General features: G+C 37.4%; 1 protein-coding gene across 7 annotated transcripts in view; it reads left to right on the top strand.

The window, feature by feature from the left end:
- Positions 1 to 20,365, top strand: part of SOX6 (SRY-box transcription factor 6) — a 469,848-nt gene that overhangs the window by 70,754 nt on the left and 378,729 nt on the right. For all 7 annotated transcript variants that reach the window (XM_074954950.1, XM_074954952.1, XM_074954946.1 and 4 more), the window contains one exon: positions 2,762 to 2,832. The gene's annotated coding sequence lies outside the window, so the exon portion shown is untranslated. The remainder of the gene's footprint in view (positions 1 to 2,761; positions 2,833 to 20,365) is intronic.

Below are 20,365 nucleotides of genomic sequence, written 5' to 3' on the forward strand. Positions count from 1 at the left end.
TTTGTTTGTTTTTAAAGCTTCACTTCTGTCCCTTTTGAAAAAAAGAGCAAGCCAATCTTCAGTAAATATGCTAGTAGCTTTCCAAAAAGCTGTGTAAGAATAAGCTCTGACATCAGTTTGTACAGCATTCTGACTACAAACACACATTTCAATTAAGTTACTAATAGGAGTAGTACCATAGAAATCAGTGGGAATACTTCACTGAAGAGGAACTTTATTCTTGTGTTTATGCAATGACCATTCATCTCAGTCATTGAACCAGAGATCTCTAGAGCTGAAACACAAATATCTTGTCTGGTATCGGGCAGCAGTGGCAGACTTATGTCCTCTATGGATAAGCTACAAAGAGGGATGCATATTACACATGGAATAGTGGGTTACCTTGACAAGTCTATACTACCTTATCTAATCAATAAAAATAAATGCATGTTTTAAAAATATATATTCAACATGGGTTTAATACTTAATGTTAACTTTCTGATGATGGGGAAAGATTGTTTCCCTTTCACAGCTGCATCTTTAGTCTTTCGATTGGAAAAATGGTCATCTATTAAACCAAGTAGGAAAAGAATAAGGGGCAATGCTTACTGGTAGAGCATTTGACTACAAATACAAAAAGAAAAAGTCTTGAAACCACTTGAATTAATTAAGTCATGAGGTGTTTTATATTTGCAATATTGTTTTTCTTTTGATCCAATAACTATGCATGGTAAAATGAGTCGTGATTTTAGTAAATGTCTCTAATTTTCCTTCATTTAAAGTCAAGGTACTTTATATTTTGAATTTTAACTGTAAATAAGTGTTTTCACTATTGTTACTTATAGTCTGGTTGTACCGGTAGACTGCTGCTACATTACTGCACATTTTGTTGATTTACTTTGAATGTATTATATGGGATGCGCTATTTTACCCTCACATTTCCTTGGTTAATTTAGTAAGGGAAAAATATTTTTTTTATTATTTTTCACGATGTACTAAATATAACAACCTAGCTAAGGTGAAACCATTTTGAATAGATTGGGCTGTTTATTTTATTTTTTTTTTCAGCCTGACTAGCTGCATAATGGTGCAGCCTGCAGCTGATTGCCAGTTTTGAGGTGTTATCTGAACAACAACAGGCTTTAATTTGCTCAGGATCACTGGGCACAGTTAGCCCTGTTCTGTCTCTCACTTACTTGTATTGTTGTCATAAACGTTAATGTTTTAACATGCATATTTCCAGGCTAATTTTTTTCCTATGGTTTTAATTTTAGCTGAACATTGAGGCTAAATTTTAAGTTTTGTGTGTTTAACCTTCATCCTAATTGCTTGTCCACCATGAAGTGGTGGTGCTTTGTTCCTAAATTCTCTCTGAGGTGGTGCGCATTAAAGTGTATTTATACTCTTTCAGATTAATTAACTGTGACCTTACGAACCACTGTCCTTGTTTAATTGGTGGCTCCAAAGCACACTAATGGCATAAATCAACTGATAATGAGATTCAGAGTTGCTTTTAACATATATAATAACACTGCAATGATATGGCAAATGAGATTTGTTGACTCTGTATTGGCATTACAGGAGAGAAGACACAATTAGATGTGTACTTTTGGAGTGGGGGAGGGCTTCACTGGAATGAATACCATGCACTTCAGGGTGGGTGGATGGGATAAGGAGGATATTCTACATCGAGATAAGTTTGGTATTCTCTCCTTATCTTTAGGCAATGTGCAATATTGTGCAATGTGCACTTTAGGGCATAGAAATGTGGTGGGAAGGTGTTTCTTACACATTACTGAAGGGTAACAAAACGGATGATTTCATCTTCAGTATAGTTAGATTTTTTTTACACTAAACTTACGCCCACTATTTTATGAACTGCAAATTAATCAGATAGTTCCCAAGGAACAAAAAAAGATTTTGACCTAAACTAGTAGCCCAGGCCCATTATTATTTTCAGTTTAATGTTACCCATATCCATCTCCCACATTTTTGGAAATAAAACAAGGGGTTTGAAACAAAGTTTCTTTGTTTTCACAAGAACTAAAAATGTGCTGTATGTAGACCAAACAATAAAAATAAACTGCCGAACTACCTTCTAATGCATGGGGGTTCTGGAGAGAGGAAACCATGGATATTTAGAGGCATAAAGTGAGTCATTGTGCTAGTTAAAGAATTTTATAAGGCAAGCTCTGTGGGTTTGAGTTGCATCTGTTACCTTTCCAGCCAGAACTGAGGGTATGGAGGAAAAAGAATGTTGGATTGAATCATGCCTTATACTGAATGCATTGTACCTAGGCTAAGCTTCTAAATGGGATCTAGACCTTAGGTAGAACAAAAACATTCTTGTTGTATGACTGTTACCTTAAATGTATTCCAATTTAGAATACCAAAAAGATATTATATTAAAACAGTTAAGCTACAAAACACTATTACCAACAGATTTTTCTAAAGTAATGTGTGTTCCCATAACCCTTTAAAAATTCTCTTTGTTGTTTTCCCTATTAAAAAGATAACCATGCCTGTTATTTCTGACAGCTCTTACAAGCCATAATGGACTGGGTTGCTATGGTGTAAGATGTAGAACAATGAAATAATTGTTTGTCATGGTATTGGCTTCCTGGAAACAAATTCTGTGTAAATTATTTGGTTGAAATGGTGACAACAGTGCTGGTTGCAATTTTGTTTAGTTCATAGTTAGAAAATGCCTCTCTCCTACAATAAAAAAAGAAGTTAAATGTGTCCGTTCTTTGCTGTAACTTTTTTCTTTCTACATTTTCAGGTCAGTTTCATGAATTCAAAAGCAACTCACCAGTGATTTCTGGGTGCTGGGGCTGATTTTCTTGTGTGTTTGTAAGTATTTATTGATTTATTACACTACTTATTTGCATGTATGTCTGAAACAGTTTTAACATGAAAGTAGGCACAACATTAAAATACCATCCTTGGACCTCACTAGTCAGAATGTCTTGTTAAGAGATTTATCAAGCTACTTAGAAACGTTTTATTTTTTTGAGGGGCAGGGAGGGGAGGGAGGAGTCAATGTCCCTCCTGGAGTTCTTGTGTAATCCTACATTTCAGTCTCTCAGGGTGGATATGAATACCTGAATTAAGGAGTGAACACCGCTGCCCTCATCTCGGTATTTCTGTTGAATTTCCCAATAGTAATTGAGATGTAACTATATAATGCTTATCATTTTATAACATCTGTGAATCTGTGTTGACCCTGTGGCTTACGTCAGCAGTCCTTCTTGCTGCAGTGATGGAGATATGTGCCTGGAAGCAAACTGGGGCACCAATGCCAGGAAGGTGGAGTTCTTGGAGGTAATGCACATAGGTTATTGTGAAAATGCCAGGGAAACCTCTGACTACTGAAACAGAGTTGTATTCATGTTTAACTTGGAGGAGGCTGACATTTACAATTGCAGAAAAAGGCCTGAGAGTGTAGTCATTTTGGCCTTGACACAGGAAGGCACTTCAGTATGTGTTTTAAGTTCAGTGAAGTCAGTGGGATTTAAGCACATGCTTAAGTGCTTTTCTGAATTGGGGGCCTTAGAGACAAGAAGCTCAGTAGGGAAGAAAAGGCATCTACAGAATAAAGGCACAGAAAATTTTCAGTACCATAACTTGTTTAGTGTTTGGATGTAGCCAGATGTGATAAGAGGGAACCCATGGGAAGGGGGCAAAAATAATAACTGACAAACTGTGTACCTTACTATAAGGTGGTGCTGCATAAATGGAGTAAATCTACACAACACAACAACTTTAAAGCACAAAATCTTGTTTATGGAACTTCAGCTAAAGTTGTGCACAAAATCATGATGAAATGGGAGAACAGCTGTTTTTCCCCCAAAGAAAGAAACATGATCAAACCTCACAATTTGTGACAGATAACATTCAAGTTACTATCACTTTCTTCTTACAAAAGAGTGCCTTACCACTCATCCCTCGGCAGACGCTTGTATTTTAAATTCCTTTCACTTACTAATCTATCAACCTATATTTCTTTTTAATTAAAATTGTTAATCAAATTTGGAGAAAATATATAATAGTTAAGAAATAAAATTATTCATTTAAACAAAATTACTAAAATCTTAGAAAAATAGATTTCTGATGTCTGATCGTGGCAGTGTAGAGTCATGGACTGAACATAGGACTGAGATCAAGGAACTCATTATTTTTAATCCTGACTTTACCTAGGGCTCACTGCATAGTTCTGGTTTTAAAAAAAATCACTTAGTCTTTCTGTGCCTCAGTTTCCTCCTCTGTAAAATATGTAGCAATAAAAAATGTCAGCATGTGCTGCAAATAGTAGCTAAATTTATCATTGTATCCCAGGTATTTCTCAGTCTAAGTATAGCAAGTTCGATATATACTAAGGTAAAACAAATACTGTGGGGCAATAAATGGTGTCTTTTTTTTTTTTTTTTTTTTTTTAAACATTGCCCCTTGTACTAATCTAACTCACTGGAAGGCTGTAAAAATTCTTTTGTTAGTCCATACAGCATCATGAAGTTGTACCGTGACATAAATGTTTGTCATAATCATATTTCAGGCCATTTGTTTAAATCCTGCCCAGGTTGGTAGTGACCAGAAGTTGTTTAAAAATTAACATAAATATGCCTTTAAAATACTGTTCATGTAAAACAAGTAGTCCTACTTAGGTCAATCAAATAAATACATTAGAAAGAACTCTATAATAAGCAGTATAAATGATTGCCATCTGATACCTGTAAGCGGGCCTATGCCGAAGGAATTGGTGTTAGTACAATTCCTGGAAGACAGATAACCATGTCTGACAATGCTGCCACCACCACTGCTGGCACACTTGTTGGCAATCTCAGCAGAGAGGTCAAAGATTGAATGAATATATAAACTCAACTACCATCTAGACTCTAGAGGTGGTCTCTGTAAATCAGGGCTGAGGCTAATTAATAGGATGTGTGGAGAAGCTAATGCTGTTTCTGACTGTCCGTGTTCTGTGGCTAGATGGCTTATTTTAGCATTTAGGGTTATCAGTACAGCAGCATTTACAAGGTCTAAATTCACATAAGCTAAAAATAAAATTTAGAACATAAAACTGACTTGGTACTATCCAGTTTCTTCTCAGATACTATAAAGAGTATTGAAGTAAGTTCTATATTAGCAGTGGATGAAGCCTTCTTCAAAAAACTGCTCTGTAGCTTTCTGAAATTGCAAAGATTTGGAATGTAGCATACAATAGGTCAATTGATGTTGTTAAATTATGATAATTTCTGTGTTGCCATAAGGATTCGTGGTGGTTTACAGCCAAAATGAGTCTGGCTGCTGCCTCAAGTAGCTTACTTTCTGAGAAAGGCATGATTTTTGAAAATCTTAACTCATGCAAGTGACCCCATTGAAGGTAATCAGAGCAGAATCAGGACCTATCTTAGACATAACACAGCAAGGTATGACACAGAAAAGTTGGAGGTGTGAGGGATTTGCATAAGAAGGACAAGAGATGTAAGCGATCATGAGATGTTTTAGTTGCATACGCATCTCATTAGTGCATTTAAAAAAAATTTAAGATGTAATGTTTAGATATGTTACAGTAGTCTTTCACTCTTATAATGTGGATAATTTGGTGGGCCAAAAATTCGTGCAGGAGTAGAAATCACTGCTAGAAAGGTTAAGAGTTACCTCATATATTTTCCACAGAGGTATACTGCAGTGTCTGTTAAATATCTGTTTATATCAGTTCAGAAGCTGTTTCAACCAGGGGATGATATAATCTTTTTTTTTCAAATTTTTGGAAGTTTTGTCATAAATGTGTTCATACTGTAACATATAATTACTTGGATCACCCAGTTCAGACAGCTTTGTTTTTTGTTGTTGTTATAGCTAACCAGTTTCATTCAGGAGAAAATAGGACTGATGACTCATACAAATTGCATAGAAAATGTGACTTCTCTCCTTTTCTATATTTCCCACAGAGTTATTGTCATAACTGAAGGTTACTTTTGTGGTCTTAAAGTGGTTTTATATTTTGAATTATTTTCATAGGTAGACTTGTTCAGTGGTGAATTGCAAGAGTCATTTAAATTTACAAATATTAAAATAGAAAGATATTTTTAATGGCTCTGAGCTTATGAAAGGTTTTTTGTTTGTACTCTAGCAGTTATACATACATCCTTTCAGCACCAGGTAGCCTCTAACATTCTTTTTTTCTGTATTTACATTTTATTCTAACCTGTGTGTGTGTATGACAGAGATGGGTTTTATGCACATATACAGTTTTAATGAGAACGTCAATAAATGAAGAAAAGCCTTTCTTGAATGGACATCAGCAAAGTCCAGGAAACTTCTAATGTATTGCTACAATAACTCTTCAATGAAAGGCCTGTTTTGGTAATATGATGAAAATGATACCATATAATTTTGTTTAAAGTCAGATGGCTTTAAAAAGGATGTAGTAAAAACATTTCAAAAGCAAGTATTTATTATAAATAGTGAAACAAACACCTGGAATTTGTGTATTTAAACAATCATGTACAATGTTGTGTCAAATTTTGTTTGTTCAGACCTTTCTTGAATTGCAGCACATCTGCTGTCAATAACAGATCAAGTTTTTTGCTTCGAACTCAACAATATATATTTTCGAAGACCTATGTTTTTTGAAATAATGGAGTCAGATCCTTGATGCAAATCAGCATGGTTCCAATGAAGTCACTGGATTTCCACTAAATGAGGAGCTAGCCAAATACATTTCTGTCCTCTGTCTGATGCATTTAGATTTAAAGATAAAATCTATGAAATGTTGTGAATAGTTTCATATGTATTAAGATGCAACAAAGATACAGAGGTAAATTAAGATAAAGCATCTTTGAAGAGGTCTTTATGTAAATGAAGATTTCTAAGGATTTGAGGCTTCCCTACTTTACAATCTAATCGTAGACAAATGGTCTGCTGGTTTATGATACATTAATTTCTGGGGGACACCATCTCTCTCTGCTCTCTAGCTCAACTCTTTAGTGCATTCAAATATTAGAAAGTTTATTTTAAAGATTCTTTTATTTTCTTTCTTTGTCACATACATAATCCATTAGCATTTTCAAAAAGGTCTCCATCGCATTATCCCTTACCTTTCTCAATAGAAATGTTAAAAGAACCCATTCTTTATAGAGAAAGGTAAGTGGTACCTTAACACAGGCTGTCTTGGCTGAATCATCTATGATTATTTTATGGCAGATAAAGAAACATAAATAAATCATCTTCAGATGGAACTAACTGCTATCATTATTATTTAATGTTGGCATTGCAGTAGTTTCCAAATGCCCTAATAGAAGTCTGGGACCCATTTGTATTATGTGCTTTGCAAACACATACAAAAATATGATGCCTGCCCCAAAGAGCTTACCATCTTAAATAAACAAGACAGACAATCAGAAAGATGCATACACAATTTAGGTATTATGGCTGACGTACCTATTTTGCCTATCTTTTTTTTTTTTCTTAAAGATCCCTCCAAAATCTCCCTCCCTGTTACTCTGTCCTGTTTCAACGTTCCTGAACCATCCATAGACATAGATTCAGGCACACAACAGGCTTTTAATGGAATTATAGAAGGCAGGAGGAGATAGTGGTTTATATACTCTGACAGGCAGAGGTTGTTTTTGTAAGATTCCATTCACTCATTGTTAATATTGTACCTTCTTTTGCTCAAACTTACAGTGAGTGGGGAGGACTTTGATTTGGGGCTGTTGCCTAGGAAGTCTTACTCATGTAAGTAAGTTTCCAATTCAGTCATGGAACTATTCACATGTGTAGGGCTCTGCAGGGTCAGGTTCCTGGTTGTTGTATACTTTTCATGTACAGACTGTACCTTGACAAGAAAAATTGGATGTACAGTATGCAGGTGTTTAGAGCAGCAATATGTGTTATGCTCAATTTGGAATGCTGCTTCTTAAACAATAAGGGGAGGGTACATTTAGACTACGTTTACAATGCACAGCCCCTTTCTCCTTCATTTCCTTAGAAGCAACAAAATGGGTGTCACAATAGAAATTCATATAAAATAATAATTTACATTCATACTCGTCTAAAAGCTATTAAAATGTTTATAAACTACAAATATATGGCACTACTGAAATGCAGCCACCACTGGGTTGGAAATTAGCGTCCAACTGGCTCACAGCACATTGTGCAAGAGTAGAAAAAATATATGTAGTCACTAACTTACTTTTTTGGTAAGGGTTAAGCCCTGTTGTTTTGGATACATTTTTCTAGTTAAAATATGTTTAGAAATGCTCCTTTTTAGAACTGCAGTGCTCTGAATGCAAGCAGGGGACCCCTCTGCTCTGCCACTGCCACATATGTATGCCACATTAGATCAATCTGCTGCCTACAAAAATCTTTATAAAATAGTAAGGGAAAAGTCCAAATGCTCATCCAAACAATTCTCCTTTTGCAAGGGCAGAGTACACTGTGCAAGCTGCATAGAACACATGGGAGACCAAGAACTGTTAGGAAATTCTTGTATGGAACAGCTGGAACAAGAATGTGGAAGAAGAGTACTCTACAGCATTCACAGCAGTTTGTACCTTGAGACAGTCTCAGAGGTTCTGCAGGTGATTAGCATCTGCAGACTCAGTGTTTGTAGAAAAGAAAGGCTTAATCATCACACAACTGAAGCCCTAACGTGTCTGAATAGATATTACTCAAGACCCTAGGAAGGTTGTTAGGGAAGGATTTTCTTCAGGCCAGGCTGTACAACACCAACTGTCTGTGTGAACACTGTCTGAAATCTTACTGAGTCAAATTTATTAAGTGGGCCAGGATGGTAAACTGTTCATAGTAAGCTTCTTTCTATTTCCCACTCCCTGGGATATATATCAAGGGTAGTTTGATTCATTTATTGATATGAAAGAGAATTGCTTAGAACTAATCACTCTTATAGGCGATGTTGCAGTAAAAGGTTAACTGTTCCCTGAATGTACTAGATCTACAGTATATACCTATGCCTGACTCCTCAGCAGAGATGTCACCAATTAAGCACAATCCCTAATTAAGATTCTACAGCGAAAATCCCTATTTTGCTAAGATTAATTGAAAAAAGTTGATAAAAGTGCAGCATCCCTTTAAAAATGTTACTTTAAAACAAAGATGAGGTAAACCACAAAGATCAGCTATGAAAATCCATGCAAATGGTTTTGGAATTCATTTCCTGGTACAACATGGATTTGCCCCTTGAAAGCACTTGCATTAATACTGAGAAAGTAAAGAATAGGAAATGAATCATTTTCACTTTTAATACTGTGTATTCATTTTAAGTGGAGTTGTACCGATGTTGGGAGTCTCTATGTTAACATATTTAACACTGCTAAACATTGCTGAACTGCATTTGGAAATCTATTTAATTGAAAGCAGGTTGCCAATTTCAATATGAACACTGATCATATTTCAACATGTGGAGTCTTAGGAACATGGGAATCTTCCATACTGGATCAGACTTATGGTTTATCCAGTATGGTATTCCACAGTGGGCTGCAGCCATTACATGATTCTTCAGAGGAAGGTAAAAATGATACATAATGCACTTGGCTTGTTGAATAATGCTGTGCTATACTGTGGGAAGGAGATTCCTTTTGAACCCCTTTTATTTCTGCTGTATTTTTTGAATTAATGTCCAGAATTGAACACAATATTCAGGGAGAGGGTTCACCACTGATTTATTTAATGGTGTTAAAATATTTTCTATCTGATTCTTTATAGACCTTAATGTTTTGTTTGCTGGTTTAACTGCCTCTTCACATTCTTGGATATTTTAATTCTTTGGTCTACTTTTTCCTGAATGGTTCCAGTATATTTAAAATGCAGCAATGCAAGTAAATAGGAAAGTGTTTCCTTCCAAAGTGTATGACCCCGCATTTTTCAACACTAGATTTCATCTGTCATTGTACTACCCATTCACCTACCATCGTTTAGGTATTGTTGGCAAATGTTGTCATTTTATGTGTGACTTCCTCCTGATCATGACACTGGTTCCAATAGCAATAAGTTCTAAACACTTCCCTCACAACTATATTAGCTCTTTTTTTTTTTTTTTTTTTGCATTCCAAGAAGCAGCTGTTTGTTAGGACTCTGTGTTCTGGCTTGCTTAACCATTTTTTATCAATGGTAGGGCATTGACCTTTGTTTTCTAGTTATCTATTTCCCTTAAAATGTCTTATTCTCTGCTAAGGCCTCGTCCCACCAATCCATGTTATGTCTTAGAAAATGCTCTTGTTATTTCTTCTGCACTGAAGTTTGACAATGTACGTGTATAAATTTTGTGCAAACTCTTTAACTTCTTTAGTTGCTCTCTCATATTTTTCATTGCTTGTTGGTCTATATGGCTTGTGGATGTACCATAAGTGCAGCCAGTGGACGCAGGCTGAGAGGGACGTAGCCACCCACGTTTTATCATCCCTTTGCTGTGCCCCTCAGAATAGCTGTAGGACTTCTGCAATTTCACTCCAGATTTGTTTTATGCAGGTGGTCTGCAGGAACACTAATGTAGTCTCTTTGCTACTAATGTGCTCCTAGTTACCTCTGTCTGTGTAAAATTCAACAGCAGGTTGTGCTCGCAGTTTGCAATCTGCCCTGTTAAAGGTGTTTCGGCAGAGTTTGCACATTCCAAAGGCTGCCTTATAATGTTGCACACACCCTGTGCCACTCCCTGCTCCCCACTCCCCTGCCCAGGAACATGCTGGATTGATTCTGTCTCTGTTAGTGCTGATTGTTTATCTCAGCAGGTAAAGAAACTCTTCTGTGTTTCCTAAACAGCCTCCAGCCTGAAAGAGCAGGGATTTTTTGGTTTTTGCGTTACCCATCCACCTGCCATTAATGGTTTCATCACCACTGAAAGACCCTCTACTACTGAGATTTCAAACTTTATTGTGCTGTGGTCACTGTTGCTTAGGGGAACAGCCATACTTGCCTCTTGTACACAAAACTAAATTGAGCAGAGCTTATCCTCCTGTGTGCTCCAGAAGGAGCTGCTCCAAAAAGAAGACATTTATAGTATCAATAAGCTGCTTCTCTAAACCATGTACAGATGTGTTATTCAACCAGTTAATATTGGGGTAGTTAAAATCACCCATTATTATTTTTCTGGCAGATTTTGCCACTTCATTAATATCTTTCAACATACTGAGTTGCTTGGCTGCTCCTTCTTTTACATGGTTTATATCATATCATGCCATCACAGCATATTCTGTAGTTTTGAGTTAATTGCTCAATTAACAGTGGTATTCATGAAGTGCTAGGAAAATTCCACAACTAATGATTTGGACAAATTCAAAATAGGTTGGTATTCCATAGTTTTAAATGTCATACATGCCAATATCTGCAGGCATAAGACTGTGAAAGCTTAGAACTCGATAGCTCAGAAACTCTAATCTAAAAATCATAATAAAATCGTCAGGCATACATATAGCCCCCACTAGTCTCCATGTAAGGGGCTCTGTGCCAGCCTACTTGTTCCTCGGGATGGTCAGGACAGAGAGGTAGGGGCATGGAATGACTCCTCAGTCACTTCATGGGTGGGTCTTGTGGAGGTGCAGAAGGAGGCGGGGGGATAGTGCTGATGAACCCCGATTCTTCCACCCTCTCTGAGTCTTGTTTATGGAAGCATTGTGGAGGCTGCTATAATAACAATTGTATAGATATTTGCAGGCACTGCAGAAACAGAGGAGTGATGGTGATTGGAGGGCGATTGAAAGGTTTGTAGTGGGCTTTTCTTCTCCCCCTGCGGACCATGGTTGGGCGTAGGTGCAGAACGGATAGTTAACTCTAATGGGCCATTGTTCTCAGCTGTTGTTTGGAGCTGCCAACTAGCTCTCTAGGCAGTGGGCTGATTCTTTGTCTCACCAGCTGCCATGCAAGGATATCAGGGGATGCACTGCCTACCCATATTTGCTACTCCCTAGCACGTTCACTTTCATTTATGGCATGGGGGGGAATGAGGAAGAGTCATGGACCATACCCGGGGGTCACGTTGATGCAGTGTGGCTGCAGAGTAGCTTCATGGCCACTTCCAAATAGGGAGAGGTTTTCCTCTCTGGATTCTACTTCCCAGGTTCAGGGATCAGATGCCTGCAGGGCTTTGGTCAGGCTCTGCACTCTGAAAACAACAGGGGCAAGATTTGGCATCATGGCTTTTGTCTGATTTTTGTACATTACTCATTTCACTAATTTAAAATCTTTCTATACTGTGCTGATGATCTGATACAATACTGTACTGAGTTGTAATGGTTTGCATACAAGAAAAAGGCTTTAATCGAGCAAAGCACTTAAATATGTGTAACTTCAAGCTCATGAAGAAAAGGAGTACTTGTGGCACCTTAGAGACTAACCAATTTATTTGAGCATAAGCTTTCGTGAGCTACAGCAGTACTCACTGCTGTAGCTCACGAAAGCTTATGCTCAAATAAATTGGTTAGTCTCTAAGGTGCCACAAGTACTCCTTTTCTTTTTGCGAATACAGACTAACACGGCTGTTACTCTGAAACCTGTCTTCAAGCACATGAGTAGCTTCCTTATGACTTCAAAAAGAAAAGGAGTACTTGTGGCACCTTAGAGACTAACCAATTTATTTGAGCATAAGCTTTCGTGAGCTACAGCTCACTTCATCGGATGCATTCAGTGGAAAATACAGTGGGGAAATTTACAGACCTAAAAGTGGCAATTTTAGGTCTGTAAATCTCCCCACTGTATTTTCCACTGAATGCATCTGATGAAGTGAGCTGTAGCTCACGAAAGCTTATGCTCAAATACATTTGTTAGTCTCTAAGGTGCCACAAGTACTCCTTTTCTTTTTGCGGATACAGACTAACACAGCTGCTACTCTGAAACTTATGACTTCAGTTCCTGAATAGTCCCATTGACCATGTGTGTGCTTAATTCCTTTCTGGAATAGTATTGATTATGTGTATTTTGATGCTAATTTGTTCAAATTTAAATTAAAGAACTGAAAAACTAGTAGAAGATATAATGACATTTGGACTTTCTCTTCAGTCCTGCTTGGAGATGTTGCGGATGCCTTAAAGACATTATAATTTACATTTTATGACAAAAAATATAGTGAATTGTCTTATTCCTCTTGGCAACACAGCAAAACTATCATTAAAATTTTTCATCAGTATTCTGTTTAGAGTTTTGTAAACTGAACACTACAGTGCTAACAGATCATTTTTTAGTTGCTTATTACAGTTCTTTCACATCTTTATAGTATCATAGTAAAGCTGAATTTTCCAGCTACGTGGAAAGTAGAGTAAGGCAGCACTAGAATCTACATTAAAGTGATTCAATACTCTTTGGAGAAAAACCTTCTTGACTTGAGATCTGATACAGTATGTGGTTTGGGGGCAGTTGTAAAAGAGTTGCCAATAAACTTGAATGCTAGCAATGAAAGCTGCTTATAGCACATTGAAATTTAGGGGTATTTTCTTTTCTCTGTAAACACACGTGACTAACATTAGCATTAATGGGAGTTACGTGTACAAATGGAAGAGAGAGTATACCCAAGAGAGCAATCTGATGTTTCAAAATTTAAAGATGGGAGGGATCAATTTGCTTGCAACTCATTTCTGCCTGAAAATAAAGGCAAATACCTGATCTCCTAAGGTAAGTACCATTCTGCCTATAAATTACTCCTAAACATTCTGCGCTGAAGCCATTAATTGGAACTTTAATCTGAGCAGGGAGAGCAAAAAATATGGATTTGTTTATTAGTGGGTCTATGTAAAAACAAAATACAAACACCCCCCCCTCCTCACACACACACACAAAAAGAGCCTCATCAAAATTCTATGATTTTGGGTCCAGTGAGTTTAAAAGGCGGTGTGGTCAAATGACTAGAGGACTGGACTGGGATTTCTGGCTCTGCTGTGTGACCGTGGGCAAGTCACTTTCCCTCTCTGCACCTGTGTTTCCTTTCCCATGCTGTCTGTCTTCTCTGTTTAAACTGTAAGTTCATCAATAATGCTGTGATTCTGGTAGGGTCCTCTAGGTGCTATTGTAATACAAATAAATAATAATATAATTCTGAAACCATACTAGTCCAGTTGAAAATTCCTTCCTGTTAATAAAAGGGTATTTTTTGTTTTTGCAAGTAATCATTTGTACAACAGACTTCTTACCAACTATCATTATTTTGTCCTGCAAACTTAATTTCAAATTATAATTGAGGTATGAAAATAATCTCTTCTCTTTGGTTACTTATATTTTTGCCATAATCATATTAGGCTCCCATAGCAACATATGAAAACATTAACACAAGTTCCTTTTGTATATGACTAGATGATCATAATGGTCCCTTCTGACCTTAGTATCTATGGTTGACCATTTCCCCTGTAGAACTGTGCAGCATGCTGTGTTCACAAAGAAAATGCATCCAGCTTGATTGCTGCTTACTGTTGTTTCTCTAAAGATATGTTTTGGGGTTAGCTATTTTTATTTGCATTGTTTTCCAGATCAAGTACAGTAAGTTAATTAACAATAACCTTAATGGAATCTGAGTTTGTGACCCAATAACTACCTACCTCTGACATATACATCTGAGGGTGAACATTAGACTTTCTTTACTGGGGTAGTTTCTAACTTTATTAACAGTGTTGCTTTTATTCCAAATTAAAAATATAACATTAAATGAACAAAAAATCAGATCCTATCCTGGATTACTGGTGTAAATTCCCCAAACCAAAGAGTGGCAGTGACCTAAAAAATGGAGGTATCATACAATGTTAGTTTTAATTACATTCAGATACCACAGTGATGGGCTGATATAAGAACCTGAATAGGATAGAATTATTATTAAATGTATGGAAATCAGCAATTAATATAAAAAACCCAAATTTCAGTTAGCCATAATTTAAATGAAGATGCTACCTATTAAAGTAGTGGCAGTTGGTATAATCCAAGGATTCTTCCTCTAAAATAGTATGGAAAAAATGGGGGAGATATTGGATTTTTTTCTATACTTCATTCAGTAGGAATGAAACAAAAGCTTCTTAGCAGGATAATAATATTAACAATACTGATACTAAAATTTTAAATGTTATATATTAATTTATGTGTTGATGATAATTTCCACTCTAAGGATCTCAAGCATTTCAGAGAGATGTATTACACCATCATTAATTAGGAGTTTTCAGATATTAACATCTTGCCATGAGATAGATATTGACCCAAAATATCAGAAAAATATTGCAAATGAATGATGACCCAAACACACAATAGATATATAATTCTGTCTCAGGGAGGTCCAAAGGCCACCTTTAAGAAGGTAATTGAGCTGGTTAAATAAGGTAGTTTGCAAAGAAAGTTTGTTTGTTGTTCTATGCCAGTCTGTAGATCTACAGAACATCTGGTATGGGATTGTTAGCACAGACGGGGAGGCAGCTTCTGAACTTAAGACAGACTGCCAAAAGGCTTCCACTTTGCTGTACCCTATCATGTGTCCACAAAGACGCAGGATGATAATTTTCAGCATTTGTGCTGTAGTATGGAGGAATAACCTGGCATCAGTGAAAAGAGGTTTGTTTATAACTTATCTATTTGAGAGATGTTTTCTTTGCTTTAGGAAGATACTTCTCCCAGGAAAACCATATTGTGAAGTTGCTCCCCTTGTGCAGTGCAAATAGCCAATAAAGATCAACCAAATCCTAAAAGCAATTGCTGCACAAAATGTTAATGACTTTTTGTAGCAGTCTAAATGACAAGATCTCTTTGTTTCTTTCAAGCCTCAGATAAACCAAAGACTTGACAAACTCTAAGGAGTTAAGGTGAGTCAGACATCCCCTCCTCAGTAAAAGGCTTTGCTGCATCACTGCTAGGACAAAAAGGGAAGTGCCTCTCCACCAGCTGCAAAAAAAGAAGGGACTCTGAATATTAATGAAGGATTGAGGGTTCAGTAACAGAGAAACAGAGGCTCTATAGATAAGCAAATATTTTCCCAGGACATCTCAGTCTGAATTGTTGTAATCAGAGGAAGTAATATTACTAAGAAAGTATTTAAATGTCTTTAACAGATATTAGATGGTGAAGTGGACTAGACAACATTTTCCTATCCAGACTCCAGTGTGAGAGATCCATTGAAACACAATCTTTGAGAGCATCCACTTAATCTGTGAGTCTAGAAACAAGATTAACTTGGTCATCCTATTAATCACCAGAACTTCAGGCACAAAAGGTTTCCCAGAGGAGTTAATTCAGGGCAGTGAAGTTCACAAGGCTCATTGTGTTAGGAGACTTCAGTGCAAACCTGGACAACGTCTCTGACTCAGCGTTACAGAATCTCCTGCCTGATCTGTTGACTCATGGGCCCTCTCTAGACTTACATACGCAGCCCAGATATACCCTTGACTGGATCCTTGCTCTGGATGTGAACATAAAGAATACAAGATTCACACTTCTATCACTTTGCCCTTCTGCTCTGACCACTCCTTACAGTAGATCTCACAGGACAAAAGAGACAACCCTCTCTTAAAAATTCAGATTGGTAGGAGTTGTACAAACACTACCAGCATTCAAGCACATCACATTTGACTCTGATCCCTTGCCCTTCCTGGCAAGTAAAAGAGAGCAGAGAACATCTGTGACATTTACTTGCAGAGGCTGCCAACACCTTCTTCAAGGAGGGAATTCTGCCCCCCACGCTAAAGCATACAATTGTGCATCTGTTATTAAAGAAACAGTCACATAATGTTGGGCTCCACACCAATTACTGTCCGGTACCAAACTTCCCTTTTCAAAGAGAGCTCATCAAGAAGGTAGCAAAAGGTTTAGTATGTCAGCTGTCAGCTACCAGTGTACCGAGCCCTTCACAACTGGGCTTCGGACCTGGGCACCTGCTGTTTTGGTGGATGATCTTCTCCTGTAGACAAGGGGTCATCCTTCTTGGATCTCTCTGATCACCAAACTCCCTTGGCCAACCATTCCTTAGCTCCCAAGATTCTTGTATGTGGTGCCCCTCAAGGCTCAAGCCTTTTCTCCCCATCATATTGAATATCTTTGTGAAGCTGCTGTGGAACGAGGTTAGATATCACACAATGGAGTGCCAGCAATACACAGACAATACCCAGCTCTTCCTTTTTCTCATGGTAGATGTAAATGGCACCAGCTCCCAGCTCTCTCAATGTCTAGCACCTGGATGAAAATAAACTTGCTGAAGCTGAACCTAGGCAAAATAGGTGGTGCTGATAGCAAGAGGGAAGCACTTTGAAGAAATCCCTTTCTCCATAACATCTCCATTTATTGAGTGCATATACCACTAACATTAGTTCACACCCTCAAGGTCTTTTTTGACTTCTCAGTGTTTGGATAATCAAATAACCACAAGTCTGAAAAATCCTCGGTTCCATTTGTAGCTGGCCAGAAAACTGCTCCCCATTGTGTTGGTCACAGTTTTGCCAAGATAATCCATATATTCTTAATCACCCTACTTGATTACTCATGTCTAATGAACACAATCAACCTAAAAAACCCTCTAGCTAGTACAAAATACAGCCACATCTCCTTAGTAGCACAGATTCTTGTGAACACATCAAATTTGTGCTTAGTTTGCTTTGGTGGCTCCTCATTAAACATGGAATCCAACTGGAGATCTCTCTCCTAATATTCAAAGCCCTCCATGAGACTGGACTCAGTTGCTTGAGAGTGCTTCTCCTTACATGAGGATGACCTTCCAACAGAGCAATTAAACTGCTGAACAATTGTGCGTGTAAGAGACCGAACTTTCCTGGGAGCCAGACCTAGAGGATAGAATGCACTCCCACAAAAGGTAATGACCATTGGCCTCACTGCATTCAGAGCTAAATGCAAAACTTGCGTCTTTGGCTGAGCATTTCCACAGTCGCTCCTCATGCACATGTAACATAAGTTATTTACGCCCATCTAGTCTACACTCAAAATAAACACATTCTTCTACCTGTACAGTTCTTAGTCCTACTGGGAAGAGAGAGAGAGTTGGTTCTGGTAATTATTCTTCTGTATTTTTTATTAATGAGGAGGCCCTCAGATACTATGTTGATGATGGTCACATAAGTAGCTAGCTAGAGAGAGGCTGGGATGGTTAGCAGTAAAGCTCAGCAGACTAGTGAACTCCCACATTAGTATTTTTCAGAGACTCTCATCTCATTTAGATGAGCACATAGAAGAAATTAGTTTCCAAGGGAAAGAGGAAAAAAATTTAAAACCCTCATCTAAGAGATCTAGAGTTCCACCCTCTTCTGAATTAATATTAAGAGTTCTGAGTTATAGATACTTTCTTCCTCCTTCTTTGAATTATCTTCATTTTCCTGCCCTCTGAACATGGCAGAGAACTCAAATTCAGATTTTGTGAATTCTGGTTCTGGATTTTAAGTTAGACTCTCAATATTTTGACACAATGGTCAAGAGGATATGAAAATGTGAGGAGTTCAAATAAAGAGAGAGAAAGTTAAATCTGGGAAGTTGTGGAAGACTAATTGATTGATTTATGAGAGGGGAAACTCCCAGAAAATCTCACATGCTGAAGAGACAACAGATAAAATGCTATAGAGTCCAGAAATCTAATATAACCAATATGGATGTATTGATTGTGTCCCTAGCAAAGGACACTATGATCCAAATAGTGTTGGATAGAAATTGTTGGAGAGCAAAGAAATGTAGAAATTATGAGCCAGTTGCATGACTGTTGACTTCAGTGTCAGTCTGCATCACAGAACTGAAAGATATACAAAAATGTAACAATCATTATCATAGTCTGTGGATACCTTATTTCCTTTCCATTAGATCTATGGTATATAATCCTGTTGCAAGGAGATACCTGTGGTTTAAACCAAGGCACGCAGAATCACAAACTAAGCAACAAGTCGTTGAGTGCCAGGTTACTAGAGCTCAGGGCTGTCAAACTGGCACTAATACATTTGAGATGTAACACAATTCAGAGCCAGATGTTGGTGATGTCAAACAACAGCATAGTGTCCTCAAATCTGGATAGGACTACGTGCCATTAGCATGTGTACATCTCCCCAGCTATTTGCTAATGTGCACATCCTGTGCTCATTCCTGTAACGTTAGCATTTCTTCATGTCAATACTGAATGCAGGCCAATCCTGCTGGCCAAGAAAGTTAAATCTTTAGCATAGTTTACCAAGCTGATTCAAAAGGACTTCCAGTAAACACCTTCTTTATTCTTCCTTCAAAGTTTTCTGCATTGCAATCTGCAGGACTCTTCTTCTTTTTTCATGCCAAAATATTTCAGCTCTTTCTGTTCTGCTATAGAGCAATATTGGAGACACAAGAGCCAAGAGGTATTACCTTCAGCCGTGATTTTGAGGAATGGTTGTATACTAGTTTTAACACTAAGAGGAAGGAATCTTTGTTTTCTTACTGTGTGTGTGTTTGTGTGTGTATAAAACCAGTTTTAAATCAGAGCTTATTCTCAATTCGGTAGATAAGTTTCTGTTCAGTATTTGCATCTTGGAAGAATCTTGTTCTGGATACAGCTGAGTGGGAGGATCCTTCTTTGTAGACAGCCCTGACTGATAATTTTGGAACTGTCTCCTTCTCTGGCTCTGGAAATATATCATCTTATGGTAGATGGGTTGCTGGACATGCTCTTTTGGAAGAAGGAAACTGACAAGTTAGCAACATTTCCCATTGGCAATTCTCCAGAACAACAAACAGTCCCTAATAGGTCTTTGCAAAAAGAACAGGAGAACTTGTGGCACCTTAGAGACTAACAAATTTATTTGAGCATAAGCTTTCGTCCATCTGATGAAGTGAGCTGTAGCTCACGAAAGCTTATGCTCAAATAAATTTGTTAGTCTCTAAGGTGCCACAAGTACTCCTGTTCTTTTTGCGAATACAGACTAACACGGCTGCTACTCTGAAACCTGTAATAGGTCTTTGTGTATTTGCTTTTTTATGTTAATGTTTTGCTCTCTTTGTGATAAAACAAGGTTTCTTAACAGGGTTGCTACATAGCTGCTGGATAGTTAAAGGTGGATGACTATCAAATTTATAATTTAGAAATTTTGCAGAATAGCTACATTTATGAAATGTTTTGCATACTACTTTGTACTTTTTTATTATCACTTGAATTCATTTCCATTTTACACCCTCTTATTCTAGATATTCCTCAACTAAGGTAAATTGTCATCCATTGACTTCCATGGAGCTATGACAATTTCTACCAGCTGAGGATCTTCCCTTCATGGTTTTATTACTCGACTTCACTTATTTTTATCTCCTTACTCAGTATGAAAAGATGGGGTAAAACGTTCAAAAGTGTCGAATTCCCCTTTTCATAAGTGACTTAGAATCCTTTTGAAATTTTTAACCCCTAAATTACTTTTGGAAACGGGAATGAGGCTCCTAAATCATATAGGTGCTTTTGAAA

The sequence above is a fragment of the Natator depressus genome, chromosome 6 (assembly GCF_965152275.1).
Source record: "Natator depressus isolate rNatDep1 chromosome 6, rNatDep2.hap1, whole genome shotgun sequence".
NCBI lineage: Eukaryota > Metazoa > Chordata > Testudines > Cheloniidae > Natator > Natator depressus.